Raw genomic sequence first — 27882 nt, 5'->3', positions numbered from 1 at the left:
TTCTTAAATTCCACATATGAGTGAAATCTTGTGGTATTTATCTTTGTCTGACTTACTTTGCTTAGCATTATACTCTCTAGCTCCATTCATGTCACGGCAAATGGCAAGATTTCATTCTTTTTATGGCCGAATAATATTCCATTGTATATATGTGTGTGTGTGTGTATATATATATATATGTATGTATATATCACAACTTCTTTGTCCATTCTCGTATCGATCCACACTTAGGATGCTTCCATAATTTGGCTATTGTAAATAATGCTGCTATAAACATCGGGGTGCATGTATTCCTTTGAATTAGTGTTCTTGTATTCTTTGGGGGAAATACCCAGTAGTTCAATTGCTGGATCATAGGGTAGTTCTGTTTTTAACTTTTTGAGAAATCTCCATACTGTTTTCCACGGTGGCTGCACCAGTTTGCCTTCCCACCAACAGGGCTTGAGGGTTCCTTTTTCTCCACATCCTCGTCAACACTTGTTTCTTGTGTCGTTGATTTTAGCCATTCTGACACATGTGAGGTGATATCTCATTTAGTTTTGATTTGCATTTCCCTGATGATAAGTAATGATGAGCATCTTTTCATGTGTCTGTTGGCCATCTGGATGTCTTCTTGGAGAAATATCTGTTCATGTCTTCTGCCCATTTTTAATTGCATTATTTGTCTTTTAGGTGTTGAGTTGTATAAGTGATTTATATATTTTGGATAATAACCCTTTATCACATATGTCATTTGCAAATATTTTCTCCCATTCAGTAGGTTGCCTTTTAGTTTAGTTGATTGTTTCCTTCGCTGTGCAGAAGTTTTTTATTTTGATGCAGTCTCAATAGCTTATTTTTGCTTTTGTTTCCCTTGCCTCAGGAGACATATCTAGTAAGAAATTGCTATAGCAGTTGTCAGAGAAGTTACTGCTTACATTCTCTTCTAGGATTTTTATGATTGCAGGTCTCACATTTAGGTCTTTAATACATTATGAATTTATTTTTCTATATGGTGTAAGAAAGAGGTCCAGTGGGACGCCTGGGTGGCTCAGTCATTAAACATCTGCCTTCGACTCGGGTCATGATCTCAGGGTCCTGGGATTGAGCCCCGCATCGGGCTCCCTGCTCAGCGGGAAGCCTGCTTCTCCCTCTCCCACTCCCCCTGCTTGTATTCCCTCTCTCGCTGTGTCTCTCTCTGTCAAATAAATAAGTAAAATCTTTTTTAAAAAAAGAAAGCGGTCCAGTTTCATTGTTTTGCATGTTGCTGTCCAGTTTTCCCAAACCATTCGTTGAAGAGACTGTTTCCTCATTGGATGTTCTTTCCTGCTTTGTTGAATATCAATTGACCATATACTTGTGGGTTCGTTCTGGGTTTTCTATTCTGTTCCATTGATCTATACGTCTATTTTTATGCCAGTACCATACTGTTTTGATTACTACAGCTTTGTAATATAACCCGAGGTCCGGAATTGTGATGCCTCCAGCTTTGCTTTTCTTTTTTCACGTTTGCTTTGGCTATTCAGGTTTTTTTGTGGTTCCAAATAAATTTTAGGATTGTTTGTCCTAGCTCTGTGAAAAATGCTGTTGGTATTTTTATAGGGATTACATAAAATCTGTAGATTGCTTTGGGTAGTACAGACATTTTAACAATAGTTGTTCTTCCAATCCATGAGTGTGGAATGTCTTTCCATTTCTTTGTGTCATCTTCAATTTCTTTCATCAGTGTTTTAAAGTTTTCAGAGTACAGATCTTTCCCCTCTTTGGTTAGGTTTATTCCTAAGTATCTTATTATTTTAGGTGTAATTGTAAATGAGATTGATTCCTTGATTTCTCTTTCTGCTGCTTCATTATTGGGGTATAGAAATGCAACAGATTTATATATGTTGATTTTGTATCCTGCAACTTTACTGAATTCGTTTATCAGTTCTATCAATTTTTTGGTGGAGTCTTTTGGGTTTTCTGTATATAGTATCATGTCATCTGCAAATAGTGAAAGTTTGACTCTTCCTTACCAACTTGGATGCCTTTTATTTCTTTTTGTTGTCTGATTGCTATGGCTAAGACTTCCAGTACTATGTTGAATAAAAGTGGTGAGAGTGGACATCCTTGTCTTGTTCCTGACCTTAAGGGAAATGTTCTCAGTTTTTTCCCCATTAAGGATGATGTTAGCTCTGGGTTTTTTATATGGCCTTTATTATGTTGAGGTATGTTCCCTCTAAACCTGCTTTGTTGAGGCGCCTGGATGAATCCGTTGGTTGAGTGTCTGACTCTTGGTTTTGGCTGAGGTTGTGAGCTCATGGTCATGGGATCGAGCCCCAAATTGGGCTCCCTGCTCAGCAGGGAGTCTGCTTGAGGATTCTCTCCCTCTGCGCGTCCCCCAACTCATGTTCACGTGCACATGCGTGTTCTCTCTCCCTAAAATAAATAAATAAACCTTTAATAGAAAATAATAAAAAAATAAACCTACTTTGTTGAGGGTTTTTATCATGCATAGAAATGATCAGGTAGCTGTAAAATGATCTTATCCTTTCTCTTATTGATGTGATGCATCACATCAATTGATTTGCTAACACTGAACCACCCTTGCATTGCAGGAATAAATCCCACTTGATCATGGTGAATGATATTTTTAATGTATTGTTGAATTCAGTTTGCTATCATTTGGTTGAGAATTTTTGCATCTATGTTCATTGGCCTGTACTCTTTTTCAATCATGTCTTTATCTAGTTTTATGATTAGGGCAATGCTGGCCTCATAGAATGAATTTGGAAGTTTTCCTTCTTTTTCTATTTTTTGGAATAGTTTAAGAATAAGTATTAGTTTTTCTTTAAATGTTTGGTAGAATTTGCCTGTGAAGCCATCTGGTCCTGTACTTTTGTTTGTTGGGAGTGTTTTGATTACTGACTCAATTTCTTTTTTGTTTTAAAGATTTTATTTATTTATTTGAGAGAGAAAGAGCAGTGGCAGAGAGAGAAGGAGAAGCAGACTCCCCTGCTGAGCAGGAAGCCCGACACGGGGCTCAATCCCAGGACCCTGGGATCATGACCTGAGCCATAGGCAGATGCTTAACCGACTAAGCCACCCAGGCATCCCCCAAAACTAAAATGATTCTGATGCAACCAGTTTGGCACCAGTCTGGGATGGGCATTCAGGAACCATGGAGTAAGACAATAAAGACAAATATGAAGGATTATTTCCAGATGGCCTTGGTTAAACTACATGTATATAATTTGGGAGGGTTTGTTTTGTTTTGTTTTGTTTTTACTATTTAGCCTTTTTAAATTATTATTATCTTGTTCAATTAGCCAGCATGTAGTACATCATTAGTTTTTGATGTAATGTTCAACGATTCCTTAGTTGCGTATAACACCCAGTACTCATCACCACACGTGCCCTCCTTAATACCGATCTCCCGGCTAGCCCATCCCCCCACCTCCCTCCCTTCTGTAACCCTCAGTTTGTTTCCCCAAGTCCAGAGTCTCTCATGGTTTGTCTCCTTCTCTGATTTCTTCCCATTCAGTTTTCCCTCCCTTCCCCTCTGGTCCTCCGTGCTATTCCTTATGTTCCACATATGAGTGAAACCATACGATAATCGACTGACTCAATTTCTTTGCCAGTTATCAATCTGTTCAAATTTTCTATTTCTTCCTGTTTCAGTTTTGGTAGTATATGTTCCTAGGAATTGTCCAATTTGTTGGCATATACTTTTTCATAATATTCTCTTATTATTGTTTGTATTTCTGTGGCGTTGGTTGTTATTTCTCCTCTCTCGTTTGTAATTTTATTTATTTGAATCCTTTCTCCTTATTCTTGATAAGTCTGGCCAGAGGTTTATCAGTTTTATTGATTTTTTTTCCAAGAACCAGCTCCTGGTTTCACTGATCTGTTCTTCTTCTTATTATTTTTTTGTTTCTATAACATTTATTTCTGCTCTCATCTTTATTATTTCTATTCTTCTGCTGGTTTTAAGCTTTTTTTATTGTTCCTTTTCTAGCTCCTTTAGGTGCAAGGTCAGGTTGTTTATTTGACATTTTTCTTGCTTCTTAAGGTAGGCCTGTATTGCTATAAACTTCCCTCTTCGAATGACTTTTGCTGCATCCCAGAGGTTTTGGACTGTTCTGTTTTCATTCTCATTTGTCTCCGTGTATTTTTTTTTTTTACTTCTTCTTTGAGTTCCTGGTTGACCCATTCACTATTTAGTAGCATGTTATTTAACCTCCATGTATTTGTGATCTTTCCAGACTTTTTCTTGTGGTTGACTTCTAGTTTCATAGCATTGCGGCCATAAAAGGTGCAGGATATGAATTCGATCTTCTTGAATTTGTTGAGGCTTGTTTTGTGGCCTAATATGTGATCGAAATGTCTCTTATTTTGGGCAGTCTGCCTCAACCACAGTATTTCCCATCAAACCCTGCTGCTCATTTCTGTTTAAATGTCTTATGATGTGTAATTATTTTGTTATTTGTTTGTTATCTGCTTCTCCCACTTGATTGTAAGTTCCAGGAGGGCAGAAACCATGTCTGTCCTGCTTGCCATTGTATCCATTGTACTGAGCATAACTTGTGGTCTTCACTAGTTGTTGAATGAATCAAAGTTTAATAAACTAGAAAGCAATTTCCTTCTACATATTAAAATATGGGCAAATTTCAGTGAAATTAATTAGGTGAATTCAGCAAACTATTGCATTTTAAAATTGTTTTTATTTTTACCTACACAAGTAGTACTTTCTCCTTTAAAAAAAAACACTAGAGATTAAAGTCCCCTTTGATTCACCCCCAATCTCAGTCCTCTCCCAAGAAAAAAACCATTGTTATTCATCCAGTAGGTAACCTTTCAGACTTTTTTTTATTGATTTTCACATATATATATAACCTATAGAAAATACAGTCAACTTGTGTTTTATTTTTAACATTGATGAAATTATTCTGCAGCTTGCTTTTATTACTCAACTGTAGGACTTGGGGTTATTTCCATGCTAATACATTTACATTTAGATCTAATTAATTCAACTACTGCATAATATTTCATAGTGTGTACACACACATAATTTTTTTTTTTTTAAAGATTTTATTTATTTATTTGACAGAGAGAGACACAGCGAGAGAGGGAACACCAGCAGGGGGAGTGGGAGAGGGAGAAGCAGGCTTCCCGCTGAGCAGGAAGCCCGATGCGGGGCTCGATCCCAGGACCCTGGGACCATGACCTGAGCCGAAGGCAGACGCTTAACCGACTGAGCCACCCAGGCGCCCCACACACACATAATTTTCTTAACCACTCCCCTATTAATGAACATTTGGGTTGTTTTCAACTCTGCTCTTTTACTTCAGTGAACATAATTATTGCTGATACCTAAGGGAGTTATTGACATTGAATTTGCATCGTTATTGATATGGATCTTGCCTCTGACAACCTTGTCGAACTCCTATTAATTTAAATAGTTTGACCATTGATTCTCTTGAATTTTCAAGATAAATGAAAATTTTCTCCACAAAGTTTTGCCTTGTCTTTTATATTAATTATATCTCTTAATTCTTTCCAGTGGTCTTATTCCATTATCTAGGGCTCTAGTAATGATAATAGTGAACATCCTTGACTTGATCGTGATTTTACTAAAAAATGTTCCCACTGTTCCACTATTAAGTGTGTTGTTTGATAGAAGTTTCTGGGAGATGCCTTTATCAAATTTCAGGACTTCAGTAAGGCTTCTGGATCTTGTTATTCTTACTGGCAAGCTAGGATATAAATACATATGTATATTGATACATATATGTGTAGATCAATGTAGATATAGATCAGATATATTTACTATTGTAGAATATGACCCAAAGGGAAATCCAATAGTTTACAGTCAGCTTAGGGGAAATAATAAAGTGAAACACTGAAATAATAGGTAAAAGGAACAGTTTTGTTTTTCCTTTTTTTAGATACAATTTTATTGGTACCTTGAATAAAAGTATTGAAAACATTTTTGTTGCTTATACATATGACTCCAAGTTGAGTGTCAAGTTATAAAACACAAACAAAATGTAAAAGCCTCTTGACAAATTAGAAAAATTGTTTATTAAAACAAGATAAAGTAAATAGTAGTGAATAATAAACGTAGAAACAGATGTAAAATAGAAAAACATGGGCAAAAAAAGACAGGTTTATTAACAAAATATTTAACAATCACATTGTACCACAAGTTAAATAAAGAATGACACAGTTAGGGGCTCCTGGCTGGTGCAGTCCGTTAAGCATTTGACTCTTGGTTTCGGCCCAGGTCATGATCTCAGGGTTGTGAGATTGAGAACCATGTCAGGCTCTCACCCACAGGGGAGTCTGCTTGGGATTCTCTCTCCCCTCTCCATCTGCCTCTTTCTCTCTTCCTCTCTCTCTCTCTCTCTCAAGTAAATAAATAAATCTTTTAAAAATGCTCTTTAGGGGTGCCTGGGTGGCTCAGTCGTTAAGCGTCTGCCTTCAGCTCAGGTCATGATCCCAGGGTCCTGGGATCGAGCCCCGCATCGGGCTCCCTGCTCCGCGGGAAGCCTGCTTCTTCTCCCACTCCCCCTGCTTGTGTTCCCTCTCTCGCTGTCTCTTTCTCTGTCAAATAAATAAATAAATAATCTTAAAAAAATGTTATTTTAAAAATAATGACAGTTATTTTAAAAACTGATATGATCATGAGATGTACTAACAAATACATAACATGTTAGGTCTGGAAAATATCTCAGCTATGCTTAAAATTCACGAAACTGCAAACATCGCAAGCCTTAATATAACCTAGCTTACAATAACAGGATTTTTGTACCTCTTTCTCATATATTCCCAAGAGCCTCTATCGCTCTTTCTCTCTCTCTCTTCCCTCCTCTGCCTCCAGAGAAGCACATACATATGTAATCACATAAGCGTTTATCTTTTTATGGGGAAGTCAAAGGTACAGTAACTCTGGATGCTGGTTTCGGGGAAAAAAACAAAATGAGTCAATTCACTATGAGCTCTTTAAAGTACTTTTTATCTCCCTTTTCTCCATTTTAAAAATCAAAAAGTATTTTGCAAGGGTCTAAACACATGCTTTTTGTTCATTAACATATTCTTTGCTTAACTCTTGGCCTCTTCCTCTGAAGCTTTTAATGTTTATTTATTATACTATGATTTGCTGCCGGGACATTGATTTTCCCCCACATTACTGATAATTATTAGGAAAGAATGTACACATGCACGTGTGTGTGTGTGTGTGTGTGTGTGTGTGAATACACACAGAGAAATGCCTGAGTAGGACTGTACAAATAGGCTAGTTCCTCTTAAGTACTCTCTCCCTCTCTTTTCAGCAATCCATGATTCCTAAGTCCTCTTACCCTAGCTACCCTTCTTCCGTTACTCAAGCCTACCTTCCCTAGGCAGCAAGGACTTCATGTAAATCAGTCTTACCCATTTCCACCTAAACTCGCAAGTCCTATGTCCTACTCATTTACGGAATGTTTAGATATGCAGGAACTACTTTGATCAAGTATCCAGGACGGAACTTCACTTGTTACCCCTGGAAACAACATAACTTATGTGAACAAACCCGATTTCCAACTGGTGATAATAACAGGACCTTTGACAGAACCATGCAACAGGAAATTTGAGGGAATTGGATGTGAGAGCACCCCTCATCACATCATATCAGAACAACCTATTCCACCTACACTCAGAACCTGCCACCATCAAATAAGTGTTTAACATTATAATAATGTTAGTTACAACTTTTTGGATTTTTCGATGTATATCATATTTTTATCCAAATTTTTAATAACATACATTCTCAGCGGGACCTTCTAATGACTTCATCATACAATGATAGTGACACCATGTGGTCAAATAAACTGGTCTCTGGCAAAAATCAATAAATAACATTGGCATCCCCTCTGTGGGAAATACAAATAGAGAGAGATGAAAATTTACTTAATAATTCACTTGCTTTCCATTTCTATTTTAAACAACTGTCTCTCAGTATCATTATTCCTAATAAGTGGAGCTCTTTTTTCTTTCAATATTGCACCTAATTCCTATTACAATTTGTTTTCCCTTGCCCTTTATGGAGGCAACTGTTAATAGTATTTTATTAGCTACGTGCCAAGCATTCTGCTAAGTATAATCATCTCGGTAACTCCTTGAGGCACATAGTGTTAATATCTCCATTTTACATATAAGGAAACTGAGGCATAGAGAGGTGAGTTAACTTCCCCATGGTCATACAGCCCGTAGGTCGCAAAACGGGGGTCTGGACCCTAATATCCTGACTCTAGAGTCTGTGCTTTCATTTAGTACACGATACTTCCTCTCTAGTGATCATATACTGTGCAAGGCCCTGTACAAAAATGGCACAAAATCCTTTTTTTATGGTTCCTTCCAGCCAGGCTGGAGGTAAAATGCATATTTTATTTTATTTTATTTTATTAACATATAATGTGTTATTTGTTTCAGGGGTACAGGTCTGTGATTCATCAGCTTACACAATTCACAGTGCTCAACATAGCACATACCCTGCCCAATGTCTATCACCCAGTCACCCCATCCCTCCCACCCCCCTCCACTCCAGCAACCCTCAGTTTGTTTCCTTTAAGAGTCTCTTATGGTTTGTTTCATTTTTCCCTCTCTTCCCCTGTGATCCTCTATCTTGTTTCTCAAATTCCTCATATCAGTGAGATCATATAATACTGGTCTTTCTCTGATTGACTTATTTCGCTTACCATAATACCCTCTAGTTCCATCCTTGTCGTTGCAAATGGCAAGATTTCTTTTTGATGGCTGCATAATATTCCATTGTGTGTGTGTGTGTGTGTGTGTGTGTGTGTGTGTGTGTACCACCTCTTCTTTATCCATTCATCTGTTGATGAACATCTAGGCTCTTCCCATAATTTGGCTATTGTGGACATTGCTGCTATAAACATTGGGGTGCACGTGCCCCTTCGAATCACTACATTTGTATCTTTGGGGTAAATACCCAGTAGGGCATTTGCTGGGTCGTAGGGTAGCTCTATTTTCAACTTTTTGAGATACCTCCATACTGTTTTCCAGAGTGGCAGCACCAGTTTGCATTCCCACCAACAGTGTAGGAGGGTTCCCCTTTCTCCCATCCTCACCAACATCTGTCGTTTCCTGACTTGTTAATTTTAGCCATTCAGACTGGTGTGAGGTGGTATCTCATTGAGGTTTTGATTTGGATTTCCCTGATGCTGAGTGATGTTGAGCATTTTTTTCAGGTGTCTGTTGGCCATTTGGATGTCTTCTCTGCAGAAATGTCTGTTCATGTCTTCTGCCCATTTCTTGATTGGATTATTTGTTCTCTGGGTGTTGAGTTTGATAAGTTCTTTATAGATTTTGGATACTAACCCTTTATCTGATATGTCATTTACAAATATCTTCTCCCATTCTGTCAGTTGTCTTTTGGTTTTGTTGACTATTTCCTTTGCTGAGCAAAAGCTTTTTATCTTGATGAAGCCCCAATGGTTCATTTTTGCTCTTGCTTCCCTTGCCTTCGGCAATGTTTCTAGGAACAAGTGGCTAAGGTCGAAGAGGTTGTTGCCCGTGTTCTCCTCAAGGATTTTGATGGATTCCTGTCTCACATTTAAGTGTTTCATCCATTTTGAGTCTATTTTTGTGTGTGGTGTAAGGAAATGGTCCAGTTTCATTCTGTATGGGTCTGTCCAATTTTCCCAACACCATTTGTTGAAGAGACTGTCTTTATTCCACTGGATATTCTTTCCTGCTTTGTCGAAGGTCAGTTGACCATAGAGTTGAGGGTCCATTTCTGGGCTCTCTATTCTGTTCCATTGATCTATGTGTCTGTTTTTGTGCCAGTACCATACTGTCTTGATGATTACAGCTTTGTAATAGAGCTTGAAGTCCAGAATTGTGATGCCACCAGCTTTGCTTTTCTTTTTCAACATTCCTCTGGCTATTCGGGGTCTTTTCTGGTTCCATACAAATTTTAGGATTATTTGTTCCATTCCTTTGAAAAAAGTTGATGGTATTTTGATAGGTATTGCATTAAATGAAAAATGGCACAAAAACCTGATCATTGCCCTCAAGGAGGAAAATGTGGTAGGGCGAACTGACATGTATACAATCCGTAGAAGGCAGCATATGACACTATAATCAAAGTGTTAAGGGGCACCTGGGTGGCTCAGTCAGGTAAGTGGCTGCCTTCAGCTCAGGTCATGATCCCAGAGTCCTGGGATTGAGTCCTGCATCGGGCTCCTTGCTCAGCGAGGAGCCTGCTTCTCCCTCTGCCTGCCGCTCCCCCTGTTCATGCTTTCTCTCTCTTTGACACATAAATAAATAAAAATCTTTTTAAAAAAGAAGTGTTACGGTTTTGGAGCTGAAGTGATTAAGAAATTATGAGGTCAGGGTATTGGAAGGGTCATCAGCATGGATGTTAAAGTTAGAGAAGATGTTGGCACAGAAGTCAAAGATCAGTAGTGGGCATATTAAAAGGGAGAGTTCTCTCTCTCTGTGTCTCAAATAAATAAATAAATAGTAAATAAATAGATTTCTCTCTCTGTCTCAAATAAATAAATAAATAAATAGTAAATAAATAAATAAAATCTTGTTTTAATAAAAAGGGAGAGCAACATGGTAGGCCATCAGAAAGTAGGGTATTTCTGTTAGGGTTTCAGAAGTTGAGCTGATCAGGATGATGATAATAACCAGAGTATGGCCATGGCAGTGGGGTGACAGAAGTGGAATGGAGGCCAAGTTCCCAGAAGTTGGATCACAATGAGTCCAGAGTATTGGATGAAGGAAGGACTTAGAGTGGAGAGGATGACTGTGATTTGAATGACAGTCTTCATATATGTGGGCGAATGCCTGGGATGTTGGTCCATGAATAAACAGGCCGAGAAGACATTGAGGGTGGTCAAACCAAGTGCCATGAGTCCCTTGACTACCCACGAGTCTTCAAGAAACCAGGGATTTATTCATGAGGGTGAGGGGAGAGTGGTCTGGAAACCACGTGCAAATGAGAAAACCCCTTATAGCCCTGAAATATGTGGGGTACAGAAGAATGAGCTGCCTCTACTGAAAGTTACTGAAGGAGAAGTGGTATCTTCAGGGGTAGTAAGATAGGTCGGGGACCACAGAGAAACGTCATAAGACTTCGTAAAACCCTCACTGAAGAGAAATGAGAAAATTGTACCTGTGAAGCATGTGTCATGGAGCCAGAGATCTTGAAGACACAGTGGAAACTTCTGGGAGGGGAGCAGTAGAAGAAGAACGAGCAGTATAGAGAGGGGAGAACAGAACTGAATATGAACCAAATTAGCTTCCAACTGGGCTAATAATAACTAAGGATGGCAGGAATGTGAGACCCGGGGACATACAGTGTAAAGGTTTCAATCTAAATTCTGGAATCAAGGTTATCTCAAACAAGTCCAGGACTTGAGAGAGCAGTGTAGAAGGCTGGCATTGCACACAGAAGGTTAAGAGAATTATTCACAAGAGAGCAGGCACTCTTGGAGGAGCTGAGAAGAGCAGAGCTGAATATGGTAGAGATAAAAATATGAAAGAATTTAGACCAAAAGGGTCCTAGAGCTGTGGCTGCAGATTACAAGGGCGAGGCGGGGTGGGGGCGGGGGATGTTCATGCTTGGGCAAGGAGGGAGAATACAGTGGAAGGTAACAGGCACTGAAAGGCCTGAACGTCAAACAACAACCTGGAAGGTTCCAAATGGAACTGTTTTAACGTCTGCAATCAGGTGCAAGTTGGGGCTTGAGTTGAGTGTGACCTGAGTATCTGGAGGATGTTGCATAAAAATGTGAAATCATTATAAAGAAGGAGCACACGACAGAATTCTTTCAGGCCATTTTAATCAATCAAATGTCCTGGGAAATGATCTGTTTGTTATGACGAATGCTAATTACCTATTTCTGCATTGAGGAGATTAGGATTTTAGTAAAAACTGGTAGAAACGTAGTCAAGGCCTTAGGATGTCAAAATTGCAATCATTAAATGCCTGGATGCCCTGCATCCCAGAATTGAATTAAATCCAATCTACGTTTGCTTGTGTATATTTTTAGCTTTTAAATGGAAATGGAAATGGAGTTATTTTCCTCAAAGCAGTCGATTCAGCGGAGGAGGATGAGGAGGAGGAGGAGTGTATAATCAGTCAAATAGGATGTTTGACATTATTTTAGCTCTAAAGATGTCTACATGGACCAAATAACCATTTTTCAAAATAATTTTTCCACTGATTATTTTTTATTAGCCTCATGCAGGATAACACTGGCATCTAAATGTGCAGTAACTTACACACGGTAAGATTAGCTGCAGTTGGGGGTCACAGCGGTTGATTCGGAGAAATTTAGTACCATCCCAAACATAGAGGCAAATGCTCTTAAAAAAATTAGTCTTGTCAAAAAGCCAGAAGATACAAAGAGGCCATATTTACCAAAGGGCTCTGTGGAGAATTTTTGGAACAGAACTCAGATGGAGAGAAGGGTAAGTTGCATTTTGGCTAAAGGAAGATGTATAATTTCTCTGACCATTTCACAGACACATCCTTTCTACCCTGAAAACTGCAGCCCTTTGGCTCCACAAGAGGAATTCAAGAATTCCAAAGAGAAATACGAGGGCTCTAAACTGATGCATATTACTCCATGATACCTGAGGTTAAACCCTAGCGTATAAGGCCCTGGGGAGCTATTTGTTCTTGTTTACATAGTCATAGCCTGGGCCCAGGGAAGCTCTGCAGCAGTAAGCCCTTAGGAGAGCAAACTCTGGCTCACAATTAGGTTTTCTAACATGGGAATGAAATAAGACATAAAAATGTGGGTTTTTTTTTTTTTTTCATCTAAAAAGCAATGGCTTACTATCCACTCAACAAATATTTACTGAGGGCCAACTATGTGTCTTGCCTTGCCACGTTTTACATTTCAGATTTCTCTCTCTGAGCCCTCAAGCAAACAGCATGGGTTTAATGAGAAGCAGTGGAATATGGTAGTGAATCAGGGCACAGGCTCTGTAGGGAGATGGACCTGGGTTTGAATATCAGACCTACTATTTGTTTTCTAGCTGTGTGATCTTGGACAAGTTATTTAACCTCTCTGGATTCCACTCTTCTCAGCTCAGGCATCTCTTCCATAAAATGCAGATACTACAGTACTACTTTACAGGGTGGTTGTAAAGACTAAATGAAATAGCACACGTAGGGGCGCCTGGGTGGCTCAGTGGGTTAAGCATCTGCCTTCGGCTCAGGTCATGATCCCAGGGTCCTGGGATCGAGTCCTGAATCGGGCTCCCTGCTCAGCGGGGAGCCTGCTTCTCCCTCTCCCTGCTCTGCCTGCCACTCTCCCTGCTTGTACTCTCTCTCTCTGACAAATAAAATATTTTTAAAAATTTAAAAAAAAAAAACTTGGACAAAAGGTATGTGCTATTTGAAACTTTTCTCGACTCACAGTTTACCCTGATCTCTCCATTCTTTGGCACCTTGCTGATGCTTATAAACATGGGTCATGTTCATTTGCTTTTTGCCTATTCGTCTGTATTCTTATGTATTATTTGTGTCCCTCCTGGATTCCTAATTCTCGTAGAGTAATAGATTCACAGAGCAAACATAAAAGAATATGTCTTGCATGTGCACCACGAATCCGTTCAACTACCGTTGCGTCCGGGTGCCATCCATTTACTACTTGAGCACTTCCAACGACAGAGATCTCACCATCTCACCAGGCAGGCAGTTCAGTTCATTGCTGGACGGCTTAAGTTTTCAGGAGGTTATTTTCCAAACTACACCAAAATGTACCTCCCTCTATCTTTTCACACATTGTTCCTAGTTGTGCCCTCTTGAACAACATAGGACTAAATATAGGTTTATTTTAGAATCAATACAGGATTAAACTGTTTGCTACATGAAGTTACCTTCTATTTGCTTTATATCATCCATTCAATTCTCAGTCAGTGGTACTGACTTTTTGGCTTTTTTACTAATGGCAAAGTTGAATGTCAATGTTTCTTACCACTTACCACTATCATCTTTTTTTTTTTTTTTTTTCTGTTGATGGGGAAGGGGCATTGCCTTTGCGTCTTGAGAATGACTTCACTCTTTGAGTCTTGGAGAGGATTCGGGAACCAGTCACCTGTGTGATGCAATTTGTTGGGTCCCAGGATTTCCCCTGTGATCCTCCTCCTTGTGATATCTGAAATTCCATCCATCATGAAAGCAGCATTCCTTTGGGTTTTAAAAAGCTCTAGGGTTTTTGAGGCCCTGTTTAAAAGGAACTGGGAAAGGTAACATCTTCACCTTCACAACTGATACCCACATCAGGGACTAAATCGTTGATAGTGACTTGAAAGCAAAATATCGGATAGGATAAGGCATGACCTGGACGCTGTGGCAGTTCGCTGGAGGTCCAGCGACTTCGTCTCGTTCATCTCAGGATACACAGCACTGAGCAGAGTGACTAACGCTGGGCCCTCGGTGATGAAGGAATGAATGAACGAGGCTGAAAAGGGGAGTATATGCCCATCCCAATCAATATTACCGACCTTGCTAATTCTCTCCCTAGCCAATGGAGTGGGGTCACACCAGAAATATTGGGATTCCTCGGCTTGCTAACAGCCTTGCTGGCTTTTACGGGTGTTCCTTTTCCATCAGCTCTCCCTGAGGCTATCTGGTGTCTCACCTTCAGCTAGCAGCCAGAGACATGACTTCTTTGTTAGGCTGCTTCTATATAAAGTTCTGGCAATGGGAACTGCCTAGATTACCACCGGTGATTCACACACCTACACAGAGAGCTTACACCCCCACGGGGTCATGGAGTGAAGCACCCGGATTCCCATTCAGGCCTTGTGTCACTGCAGAGTATTGTGGAATTAACATCACTCTTTCACTTATTTGTATAAGCTGTTGCAGATGTAGGGATCTGTGTTGTGCTCTGTGAATTTGGGAAGAGTGTAGTAAAACCCTCATTAATTCTTGCCAGTGTTTAATCTAAGTTAAAAATCTGGGGTTGGAGTTTTTAGTTCCACTTAAAGGAGTGGGGAGATGATGAAGTGCCTTCAGAGAATAGAAACATTTGTTAAAGCAGTACATAAAAGCAACTCTTTTCCTGCAAACAGTCTTTGCCTTCATTAAAGGACATCCAGCAGTGCTTCTCTCTGGCATGATTTTAGTAGCAATTCATTTGTGTTATTGTATTACTTGAAAATAATAAAGCTGCATTTTGTATTTTGTTAAAAACTTTCAGAGGAAGCCCTATCTGACAGGAAATCAATGAACTCTGGAAGGGTATTTTTTTAAAATAGCTTTTTAGACATCTACAATAACATAATCAAGGCTAATGAAATATAGGACTCTACTTCAAAGAACAATGTAAATGGTTTTAATTAATAGTCCAATTGCTTTTATGTAAATGAATATTTCCTAAGGCACTAGAAAAATTGGTTTTCTCATTCAAGGTAACTGTTCCCAGTGCAGAATTTAGAGACACCATGAATTCCCTTTCATCATAGAATGACTACTAGCCTTTCTCCAAAATAACGAAAGCTTTCTATGTTCTGTAATTCCAATTATAGAACTTGCCAACTTCAAGCCAGTCTGATTTAGTAAAGTTCTACTCTATTTGCAAAATAATTTCATAATGAAAGTAGAGTTCTATTTTCTTTACTCTGTATTCCTGGACTGTACTTCCAGCAATGAAAACAGTTAAATCTAAAAGAATATCCACATTGTTTCCAAAAACTGTTTAAACTATTGGATATGCTATTAATACGTCTCTGAAGAAATATTTGTCCACAGCCCGTTAATCCTCGCTCTATGAGCACTTAAAATGTTAGTGAAGTGGTAAATACTGACAAAATGTGTCTCCTTCAAGCAGTAATACATTACAAATCTGGGACTTTAGGCTTCCGTTTAATGGCCTGTGCCCTTAGCCTGAATTACATTTTAAAAACATGAAGTTGTAGTATTTTGTGGGTTTTTTTTTTTTTTTGATATTCATCTGGGACATTTTCTGGTATAACTTCTTATGGGGATACTTCCATTTCTTTACAGTAAAATCAAAGATCTCAGAGAGAGCATGTTCTCTAAGAATGTCTTCCGAAGTCACAATACCCATTTGCACTTTAGACAAAGAAAACATTACTCAGAGTAGAAGGGTGATTCAAGATTTCTTTGCCTTCTGCCAAACAAAATGGCAAAAACAGACAAATAAAAATTCTTACCCTTAATTACTGCATAGATGGTATTCTTATTTCTGAGAAGCTAAACCATAAAGTACCATGTTCTACTGAAATAGGAAAAAATGTATAATCCCAATTCCTTTAAATATACTTGTTTTCCTGTCCTTGAGTCAGTTTCTCCCGTCTTTGACATGGCACTAACATCCATACCAAAAGGAAAGCAGTGAGAACTAACACAGCAAAAGGCAAATTTCTAGTGCTCCAAGCATTAATTTTGCACCTGTTATCATTTAATAATGGTGTAAGCAACTGAGGACAATGTGTTAGAAAACTCAGAGAACAATGATTTAATTGAAGGCATTGACTGAAATAGTCCAGAAGAATTTTCAGTGTGATAAAATGAAAACCTTTTAGATTCCCAGGGGTGTGAGAAGCTGATCTTTGTGCCTTGGGGAGAAATTCATAAAGAAACTAGCCAGCTATATTCTGGCCAGTTCTATTTTTTGAGTGCCAGTTGGCGCTGGGGAGAGTAGAAACAATAGTCTCTCTAGATTCCGTGTAGTTTCAGGATTTGCTTCTTTTGAAGCTATAAGCAGGAAAATGTGGCCAACTAAAATGTGGCTATGTGTACAATCTACACAACTGAGTTGCGTACAACTCCACTAACTGTAAAGGTGGTTGTCTGGAAGATAGTTGCTGGATATTTGTTACTTTACCACAGAGGCTGTTAAAAAATATTTTGATCCAAGAAAAAGATATAAATAACTTTTGCCAAAGAAAACACTGAGTCTAATTCCCCCAATCTTCTTCATAAGCAAACCACCCACTTAATTTATAGGACTACATACTGATTTATAAGATTGGGCCTCAGAGAAAACCACGGGGACGGGGGGCAGTGGATGGAAATGCATCTTTGCAAACCCTGCAAAAAATCTTGAATTCAAATTCAACTCCTCACAGCTGTCCTCTTGTGGCAGAATGACTGAGTTGGTTTACATAATAATGCAATAATTACACAATAACGTAATGATGGTAGAATTATTTAGTTGGTTTACATATTTATGGAGAGATTACCGGACAATAGAATCATTTCATTTCATAAAACACAGGGGATTTCCTAAGCACATAACAAAGTTTCGGTTTCTTTGCATCTAGACGGCATTTTAAATCTTCCTTGTGAAACTACGTGAGCCAGACATCCATTCCAGAAAGACTTGTGAATTGATATTTATGGTTTGCTCATCACATGTAGTACTTACAGTGGAATTCCTTTCCTCAACCCACTGTATGACCAGATGACACAGCACTTTATTGTTCCAACATTAGAAAGGCCCAGCAGAGGGCACGTTGAGCATTTTCATGGCTAATACAAACACCTTGGTATTTAAGCATATTTAAATAGTAACATGCTACCTCGGCATCTGAATCACAATTTCCAATGTCTTTTGACACCATATGGCAACTCTTTCAATTAAGAAAACACTAAGAGGGGCACCTGGGTGGCTCAGTCATTAAGCGTCTGCCTTCGGCTCAGGTCATGATCCCAGGGTCCTGGGATCGAGCCCCACATCGGGCTCCCTGCTCTGCGGGAAGCCTGCTTCTCCCTCTCCCACTCCCCCTGCTTGTGTTCCCTCCCTCACTGTCTCTCTCTCTGTCAAATAAATAAATAAAATCTTAAAGAAAACACTAAGATACTCAGTCAAGGTCAGCCAAATAGATTTGAATAAAACAAAACTCAATCTAATTGATTACTTTAAAACCAAGCACCTTGACGATGTAAATAAATTCCCGGAATGAATAAGACCCATGAGTCCATAGATTCTCTTTAGTGGTTACATGCTCACGGGAGTAAGGTGATATACAGGATATGCATATGCTAAGTTATGCCAATAATTTAATTATCTGAATTCAGCTAGTCCACTGTCAATGCTGAAATCTAAGGCTAACTGTCTTTGATCACTCATGCTACTTCAGAATCACCTCTTATGGGTCTGAAGGGAATGCCTGAGTAAAACATAAAATGAAAACGTGCTGAAAAATGCACTTCAAAGCCAACCCCAAGTGTCTTTTGATTGTCTGCTGTTTTGTATTATCTACATCACTGCTTCCCATCTACTAGTATCTATAATTGCGATCTAACTCAATTCTTTTGTAGGAGACTAAGAAACAATGACCCTGAGAAAACTATACATTCAATATAAGAATTCTGGTGTGTACCTAGCTTTAGGTGGAAAATGAATTTCAATTCAAAAAAGAAAAAAAGTGATTTCAATATTTGAAGGAGAAAACCAGGAAGGTAAGGATATTGTTTATGTTTTAAGAATATAACTCTTCTAGGGGCACCTGGCTGGCTCAGTCGGTTAAGCATCTGACTCTGGATTTCGGCTCAGGTCATGATCTCAGAGTCGTGAGTTCAAGCCCCACATTGGGCTCCATGCTGGGGTTGGAGCCTGCTTAAGATTCTCTCTCTCCCTCTGCCCTTCTCCCCCCAGAAAGAATATAATTCTTCTAATAAGGAAAAGATCATCAGAGCTTTTGTAAATGACTGCCACTTAAAGCATGAATGCCTTCTATTCCTAAAGACTTGACAAATTCAATGAACCAGAAAGCTACTTATTGCAAGACACAAGTACCCTTACATTTTCTCTACCTTTTTTCTGCCTACACATCTAAAAATGTGAGACAGGAATCCATCAAAATCCCAGAGGAGAACACAGGCAGCAACCTCTCTGACCTCAGCCACAGCAACTCTTACTAGACACGTCCCCAGAGGCAAGGGAAACAAAAGCAAAAGTGAACAATTAGGACTTCATCAAGATAAAAAGCTTCTGCACAGCGAAGGAAACTGTCAACAAAACTAAAAGGCAGCCTATGGAATGGGAGAAGATATTTGCAAATGACCTATCAGATAAAGGGCTAGTATCCAAAATCTACAAAGAACTTATCAAACTCAACATCCAAAAACCAAAAAATCCAGTCAAGAAATGGGCAGAAGACATGAACAAACATTTCTCCAAAGAAGACATACAAATGGCTAATAGACACATGAAAAAATGCTCAACATCACTCATCATCAGGGAAATACAAATCAAAATCACAATGAGATACCACCTCACACGGGTCAGAATGGCTAAAATTAACAAGTCAGGAAACAGCAGATGTTGGTGAGGATGCGGAGAAAGGGGAACCCTCTTACACTGTTGGTGGGAATGCAAGCTGGTGCAGCCACTCTGAAAAACAGTATGGAGGTTCCTCACAAACTTAAAAATAGAACTATCCTACCCAACAATTGCACTAGGAGGTATTTATGTAAAGGACACAAAAATAGTAATTCAAAGGGGCACATGCACCCCAATGTTTATAGCAGCAATGTCCACAATAGCCAAACTATGGAAAGAGCCTAGATGTCCATCACCTGATGAATGGATAAAGAAGATGTGGTATATATACAATGGAATATTACTCAGCCATCAAAAAGAATGAAATCTTGCCATTTGCAATGACATGCACGAACTAGAGGATATTATGCTAAGCGAAATAAATCAGTAAGAGAAACACAAATACCATGTCATTTCATTCATATGTGGAATTTAAGAAACAAAACTGATGAACATAGGGGAAGGGGAGGAAAAATAAAGTAAGATAAAAACAAGAGGGAGGCAAACCATAAGAAACTCTTAACTACAGGAAACAAACTGAGGGTTGCTGGAGGGGAGGTGGGTGGGGGGGATGGGGTAACTGGGTGATGGGCAGTACGGAGGGCACTTGGGATGTGATGAGCACTGGGTGTTCCATGCAACTGATGAATCACTAAATTCTACCCTTGAAACTAATAATACACTGTATACACTATATGTTAACTAACTCGAATTTAAATCTAAAAAAAAGTAAAAATAAAATGTTACTCAACTCAGTTATTTGTTTTCCCATCACAGCATTTAAAACATATGTCATATGTTTACATGACACTAAAATAAATAAAAATCCTAGTTGAACAAAGCAACTGAATGTTCCACTTTTAACGAATTGTTTTGTTATTATGTAGATGAGCCTGACTCTTGACTATCTCCTAATACCTATTCATCTGTACCTATCTTCTCCTCCAAAAGTACTTCATGCACTTGAAACAATGCTTTGTACTTGCAAATGCAAGCCCTGTCTTCTTCTGCCATTGTATATAATAATTGAAATGATCATAATTTCGGTCTATAGTCTACTTAATTCAAAGGGGATTTAAATTAGTCCCTCGATTAAACCCAATAGAAAAGAAAACATTTATGGATAAAATAGAATCCACCTAAAGAGGAGGTTCTTAGGCTGGGAGTGTCGGGGGAGGGGGGTCCTTGGAGGTGCACAGGTGGGTCACACAGGGTCTTTATGCAGCTAAAGTATTCTTGAAGTTATAAGTACATGGAGTTGCTTTTTAAAATATAAAGTAAATCTTATCCTAAATGTTCTACAGCAATTCAGTTCACTAGAACATTCAGTTCTGTCTCTGTACTAATACATAACTACAAGCTACCTACCTGTGGCCATTGAGCACTTGAAATGTGGCTAATGTGCCTGAAGAACTGAATTTTTTATTTTATTTCATTTTAAATAGTCACATGGGGCTATTGGCTACCACATAGAACAGTATAGCTGTAGACCAACATTAACATGGGGTCATTGGATAAACTTCATGAGGCCCATAAAACCCCTTGAAATTGGGCACAAAACTGTGTGTGCTCATTTATTCTGTACATAAGTTTCATCAAATTTTCAGAAGTAGCTCTCTTTTTAAAAAAAAAATTTTTAAGACTTTATTTATTTATTTGTCAGAGAGAGAGATGAGAGAGAGAGCAAGCACAAGCAAGGGAAGCTGCAGGCAGAGGGAGAGGGAGAAGCAGGCTCCCTGCTGAGCAGGGAGCCAGACGTGGGGCTCGATCCCAGGACCCTGGGATCATGACCTGAGCCGAAGGCAGACGCTTAACCAACTGAGCCACCCAGGCGTCCCAGAAATAGCTCTGACTCTTAAAAAAGTTTAGAACCACTCTAGCAGAAGCAGAAGTAGTTGCCCTCCTTGGGCTCCTTGTTTCTTGACAACATAGCTGAAACTAGAAACATGGTGAATTTTACTGTTGGTTTTTTTTTTTTTTTAATGCCATAAGAAAACATACAGATTCCTTGGCAAAAAAAACAAAAATAATTTCCTAAAGTTAATTCAAGTAATGCCGTATACATTTCTACAACCAACACATATTCCTCTCTTTAAAAAACTTTTTATTCTGAGAAAATTGTAGATTCACGTGCAGTTGTAAGAAATAGAGATAACATAATAATAAAAAAAAGAAAAGGAAAGGAAAAAGAAATAGAGATATCCTATACCCTTCATCCAGGTTCTCCCAGTGATATTACCTTAAGTCACTAGAGCACAATATCACAACCAGGAAATTGACATCGATCTGATCCACCCACCTTCTTTGGATTTTACTAGTTTTAAGGCACTCATCGGCATGCGCTATGCAATTTTATCACGTGTGTAGGTTTGTGTGACCATCACCACAGTCAAGATTCAGAGCAACTGCATCACTACAGGCTCTTTCGTGTTGCCCTTTATAGCCACCCCACCTCCACCCCACACTCTCTCTTTAACTCTGGGCAACCACTAATCTGTTCTCCATTACTATAATATTCTTGTCTCAAAAACAGTATATAAATGGAATCATACTGCAGGTAGCCTTTTGGGATTGGCTTTTTTTTTTTTTTTTTTAACTCAGCATAATTCTCTGGCGATTCATCCAGATTGGTCCATATATTCATAGTTCATTCATTTTTATTACTGAGCAGTATTCCAGGGTATGGATGTACCACAGTTTAAACATCCATCTATTGAAGAACATCTGGGTTGTTTCCAGTTTGGGGCAATTATGAATGAAGCTGCTATGAACATTCACATTCAGGTTTTAGTGACCATAATTTTTCATTTATCTGAGATAAAGGCTCATGAAACTAATGAAATTGCTGAGTCATGTGGTAGTTGAATGTTTAGTTTTATAAGAAATTGCCAGACTTGTTCAAGAGGGGCGCCTGGGTGGCTCAGTCAGTGAAGCGTCTGCCTTCGGCTCAGGTCCTGGTCCCGGCATCCTGGGATCGAGCCCCACATCGGGCTCCCTGCTCAGCGGGGAGTCTGCTTCTCCCTCTCCCTCTCTCCCTCTCCCCCACTCATGCTCTCTCTCGCTTTTGCTCTCTCTCAATAAATAAATAAAATCTTAAAAAAAGAGAAAGAAACGGCTAGACTGCTTTCCAGATTGGCTGTGCCATTTTACATTCCCATCAACAATGTATTTGTATATGTGATCCTGTTTCTCCACATGCTCATCATCATTTGGTGTTACTACTTTTTTTTAAGCCATTCTGGGAGGCACTCCGTGATATCACATTGTGGTTTTGATTTGCATTTCCCTAATGGCTAAGGATGTTGAACACCTTCTCATGTGCTTATTTGCCATCTGCATATCCTCTTCGGTCAAAAGTCTATTCTTGTCTAAGAGGAAAAGCATCCAAAATAGGAAGGGGTTCTTTTTGCATAGAAATCTGGATAATACTGGTGGGTAATATGGTTTTACAAAAGAAACTAATGCTGTTAAGCTGGGACTTGTTTATTGGCTCTCTGCTAAAGATAGAAGCCCTAACATAAATTCTTGCCCCTGTGAAGGTGTTTCTGTGGAGAACTAGGAAAAGAGGATCCAGGAACAATACTTGGCTTTTTGATACCTTGACTATAGAGAGAATTGAGAGAATACAAATGAATGGAGAGATAAGGGAGCTTTTTGTAGGTGTTGGATTCAGTCATATCATGAACACACATTCTAGCAAGTACTGTTAGTGCGGATATTTTATATCTTTGGCATGCTTTTGATATATTTCGATGTCATTTGTTGCCCTGTTGTACACTCACCCCGACAGAGGACAACAACTTACTTCAGCTCTGGCAGGACAGCATAATTACCTGCAGGCAGAAGTATTACTCTCCTCAAAGAAGAGTCTGAATCGAAAACCTGCAATGGCTGACCACTGCCTCATAAAATCAAGACCAAATTCTTAAATAGGTATTCAAGGTCAGCAAAGCCCTAACCTGTCTCCCGCTACTCCTCCTCTTGTACCCTAGCCGAAGCTTAACAGTGTTTTCTAAATCCACTCTGCTCTCCCCTGACTCTGAGCTTTTGTTCCCGCTGTATCCTTTCCTGATATATCGTCCCTTGCCATTCATACCTATAAAAACCCCACCTGTCCCTTAAGGCCCTGCTCAGATGTTACTTTCTCCATGGAATTTCCTCTAATTCCTTGAGTCAGAAGCAAACATTCTCGCCTCTATACTCACACAGGACTTCGTACCCCCTCACAGCACCCATCTCTTTGACAACTCTTTTGTTTAAATGTCATGCCAACGCAATAACATGGATGAATCTCAAATGCATTTTGCTAAGTGAAAGAAGTTAGACACAAAAAGCTACATACTGAATGCCCCCATTTATCTGACATTCTGGAAAAAGCGAAACCATAGGGACAGAAAACAGACTAGGGGTTGCCAGGGTAAGGGTGCGGGGCAGGGTTTTGACTAGAAAGGCATAACACAAGGGAAGTTGGGGAGTGACGAGAGTGTTCTGTGTCTTGATTGTGGTCGTGGCTACACAACGATACGTTTGTCAAAGCTTGCAGAACTATACACTTAAAAAGGGTGAGTTTTACAGTATGTAAATTATACCTAAACAAAAACAATGGGAAAAATTCATACCAGATAGACAGCCTGCCCTTCAGCTCTGGCCAGCCATTTCTTCGTTCTTCAAACGTACTCTAAGGTGCCAGGGTAAGAGCTGGGGCTGCCAAGAAGAAAAATATGCGGTCCCTCCTCTCAAGGAACTGTCTCTGATGGAGGTGATAGATATGTAGGGAAATAAAAGTAGCAGAGTCTGGAAGATGTTATCTATATAACACAGGTCCAGTCAGATACATAAAGGAAGCAGTGCTCAGATGGACCTCTATTGTGGAGGACTAGCCTTTCAAGTTTAGGAGTTTATATTTTATTCAATATGCAATGAGAAGTGACAGAATCATAGCTATGTTTCAGAAAGCATAATATGGCAGTAAGATGAAGGATGGTGTGGAGTGGGGGAGAGACAAAAAGCAGAGAGATCAATTAGAAAGCTATTTACAATAGTCTAAGAGAAAATTAATATCACTGTTCCATTAGTAGACATTTGAGATTGGACAAAGCTTTCAATTAAAGCTTGTATTGCTGATAATCTAGATGCATGCAGGCGAAAACAAAGAGAAGACCCACAAAATTTTTCTTGATACAATTTACCCCCAGTAGCCTGAGATATTTAATGGAGGGACCATGTTGCATTGATCTTTTTATCTTCCGCAGCAACTGTCATAAGACTTTATAGATATTAAAAGCTCTAAAAAAGTTTATTATACTTTTTAAAAAAAAATATCTATTTATTTATTTGAGAGAGTGAGTGAGCAAGAGAGAGAGCACAAGCAGGGGGAGGGGCAGAGGGAGAGAGAGAAGCAGGCTCCCCGCTGATCAGGGAGCCTAGCGCACTTGGGGCTTGATCCCAGGACCCCAGGGATCGTGACCTGAGCCGAAAGCAGATGCTTAACCGACTGAGCCACCCAGGCGCCCCCCCAAAATTTATTATTCTAATGAATAAGTTAGAGAATGGGTGAATTTTCTTTTAAATCACTGAAACTCCAAAAGAGAAAATTATAATTCCTGCATGCCCAATGATACTTGCTGCTTACAATTTTGTATGTCAGACAGTCCACAGGGTCAAGGTTAGTAAAAATGTTTTATTCCTAAATTTATATATTGACTGCAGTGATTGGGTGGAAAGAGTCTGGCAATTCCCCCCCCCCACCCCCGCAGAAAGTCTGCTGCTTCTTTGCTTGTTCCCTGCTACCTAACACAACTTGCAGTGACAGGGGTAAGATTCTGTGAAAAAAAGAAAGCAGGCATTATAAATACACTTTTTTTTTTTTTTTTTTTACTATTACCTCTGTCTTAGAACCTCTGCTGAAAATGCCTATGAGGGGCATAACTGAAAGCACTGAGAGAAGATAGCTGCCTTCTTGAAATGTGTGTGAAGTTTTCATCCCGTCTTGAATCCAACCAAATAGCAGGTCCTGGAATCAGCAGGGTGCGCTACCGTAAACACGGTGCGTAGGGCCCCAGCATGTGCTCTCATCAGGTCTCTAAACACCTCGGCCATCCCCACTTCAGAAAAACGAAGACACTTAATGAACTGGGGCGATTATTGCAGGTAAATTCGACGAGCCTCTTCTTCAAACAAACAAGAGCTTCAGGCTTTCAATTTCTGCTTTTTTTTTTTTTTTTTCCTCACGAAGAGCAAACATTACTGAGCCACTTCATTGCCTCTGGTGAAAGGCTTTCTGTGGCTCCAGAGTTGACAACATCCAGAATATTAAGCAGTCACTGACTTCCAAGGCTGAACTAGTTTGCTATGAAGAACATGAAGTATACTGATGCTATCTGCCCCCAAAGTTACACAGAGACAACTTAGGAAAAAAAAAAAAAAAAAAAAGTGAACCTGCTCCCTGCTAATTGGAAGATTGTCAGCTAAGGGAGAGGGATTTTGTAGATTCCAGAGCGTGCTGTGGTTCAGTGGATCTGGACATTTTTTTCCTTTGGTTGTTCCCGGTAGCATTTTCCCCCCGTTAATGTTCCTACGCTTTACACTGCATGATTTGTGATGAAGTCAAACCAAAGTAAGTTTTGTAGCCACAAAATATCCTTTTGTTGAAGGCCTCCTTGTCCTTTGCCTGGTTCCTGCGACCAATATAACCATAACACTTATCTAATTCTGGTGTGACAGAACTTAGTTATTGTGTGAATTATGAGTGGTAAGCCAGCCGATTTCAGTTGTCTCAACTATGTGATAGCACCGAGTCACTTATTGCCAAATACTTGTTTACTACGTGTTATTGATCAGTTTTCAGCCCTGGCCAACTGTGGCTAATCCTAATGCATATAATTGGCAGCTGAGAATTTGTGACTTTGCCCCTTGGAATACAAAGGCTGCCTTTGCCCACACTCAGGCAGACTTGAGCTTCTAAAAAAGCAAGCCTTGGCCTCAGTAGGTGATCGCGATACAATATAAGCATGTTTATTCTTAAATTGCTTTTCAGAAATCCCAGGTCTACTGGGAATTATCAAATTATGTTCCTATTAAAAAATGAATCCCAGGGCGCCTGGGTGGCTCAGTTGGTTAAGCGACTGCCTTCGGCTCAGGTCATGATCCTGGAGTCCCTGGATCGAGTCCCGCATCGGGCTCCCTGCTCGGCAGGGAGTCTGCTTCTCCCTCTCCCGCTCCCCCCTCTCATGCTCTCTCTCTCATTCTCTCTCTCTCAAATAAATAAATAAAATCTTTAAAAAAAAAAAAAAATGAATCCCAGGGGCGCCTGGGTGGCTCAGTCGGTTAAGCGTCTGCCTTTGGCTCAGGTCATGATCCCAGGGTCCCGGGATCGAGCCCTGCATCGGGCTCCCTGCTCAGCGGGAAGCCTGCTTCTCCTTCTTCCACTCCCCCTGCTTGTGTTCCCTCTCTCTGTCAAATAAATAAAATAGTTAAAAAAATAATAAAAAAATGAATCCCATTCTGTCTGTAGGTTAAACAAAAGCCTCACTGCCCATGTACATTTTTAAGACCTCCCCTCCTCACTAATTTAGCAAACAGATCCTATCCTCGCCTGCCAGGCCCACTCCCTTCTGTCATTTGTCCTAGGCAGTGGCAAGATCAGAGACACTTCTTTAGATATACTATCCGATTTGTTAGGCTTTAATCTGAGGGAACATTACATGGTTCAAAATATAGCTATGTAATTTTGCATTATTATTATCCCTGTTTTATAGTTGAACAAGAAGAAAGAGAAACTTCCTCAGTGTCACATAACCAGTCAACAGCAAAGTTAAAAATAACAACAAAGGGAATGGGGGAGTTGTGTGAATCTAGTCTAGTAAGTAGCAGGAATGGGTTGGAAGTAAAGCTCAAATATGTGTTCATATGTGTAGGGCAAATTCATTAAAAACATTTTTCTCTGGACGCCTGGGTGGTTCAGTCAGTTAAGCGTCTGCCTTCAGCTCAGGTCATGATCCCAGAGTCCTGGGATCGAGCCCCGCATCAGGCTCCTTGCTCAGCGGGGAGCCTGCCGCTCCCCCTGTTTGTGTGCTCTCTCTCTCTCTCCCCCTGACAAATAAGTAAATAAAATCTTAAAAAAAAAAAAAAACACATTTTTCTCTCCCATTTTCTCCCAAGTAATTGTTTTCCTTTCTTTCCATAGCATATATGTAAATCTCTTGTGGTCACAGATTTATTTCTTTTGAAACCTTCTTCTGAAAAGGCAAGAGAGGAGACTGCCTGTGACCAGATGAGTCTCCCGACTAGGTTGTCCCGATACTGGCAGTGGAGGGTAAAAACCACTCCCACTCGAGTCCATAGTCCTTTCCGGCCCCGCCCCCCAGCACTGGCCCTGCCCAACATTTCCCTGAAGCCCTTCCTGCTCCCCATACCTTGGGCTCTTCCCCACCCTTGTTCCTCTTTAGCAATCCAGGATCCCCTCAATCATCTCTCCAAACTCAAGATAGTTAATCTGACCCCCCAGTAGCAACCAAGTCGACACAGTTGAGCACAAATTTTCTGCATTGTCCTCCATCAATACAATTCCTTTCTGTACCAGTTTTCATCAATGGACACA

The 27882-nt window shown here is 39.7% G+C and overlaps 1 protein-coding gene and 1 long non-coding RNA gene across 3 annotated transcripts in view; one reads left to right on the top strand and one right to left on the bottom strand.

Annotated features, from left to right (window-relative positions):
* RNF128 (ring finger protein 128) overlaps nt 1-27882 on the top strand; it is a 103062-nt gene that overhangs the window by 5777 nt on the left and 69403 nt on the right. The gene's annotated exons all lie outside the window — the stretch shown is intronic.
* Nucleotides 1-27882, bottom strand: part of LOC118533600 (uncharacterized) — a 36510-nt gene that overhangs the window by 2468 nt on the left and 6160 nt on the right. The window contains exon 4 of one of the 2 annotated variants that reach the window (XR_013444856.1): nt 7393-7501. The exons of the other annotated variant lie outside the window; for it this stretch is intronic. This is a non-coding gene — a long non-coding RNA (uncharacterized LOC118533600). Of the gene's footprint in view, nt 1-7392; nt 7502-27882 lie in introns of those variants that run through there. 2 annotated transcript variants of the gene reach the window in all.

This window comes from Halichoerus grypus, chromosome X, assembly GCF_964656455.1.
Source record: "Halichoerus grypus chromosome X, mHalGry1.hap1.1, whole genome shotgun sequence".
In the NCBI taxonomy this organism is placed as follows: Eukaryota; Metazoa; Chordata; class Mammalia; order Carnivora; family Phocidae; genus Halichoerus; species Halichoerus grypus.
The sequence above is the reverse complement of the archived record's forward strand: the minus strand, read 5'-3'. Positions and strand labels throughout refer to the sequence as shown.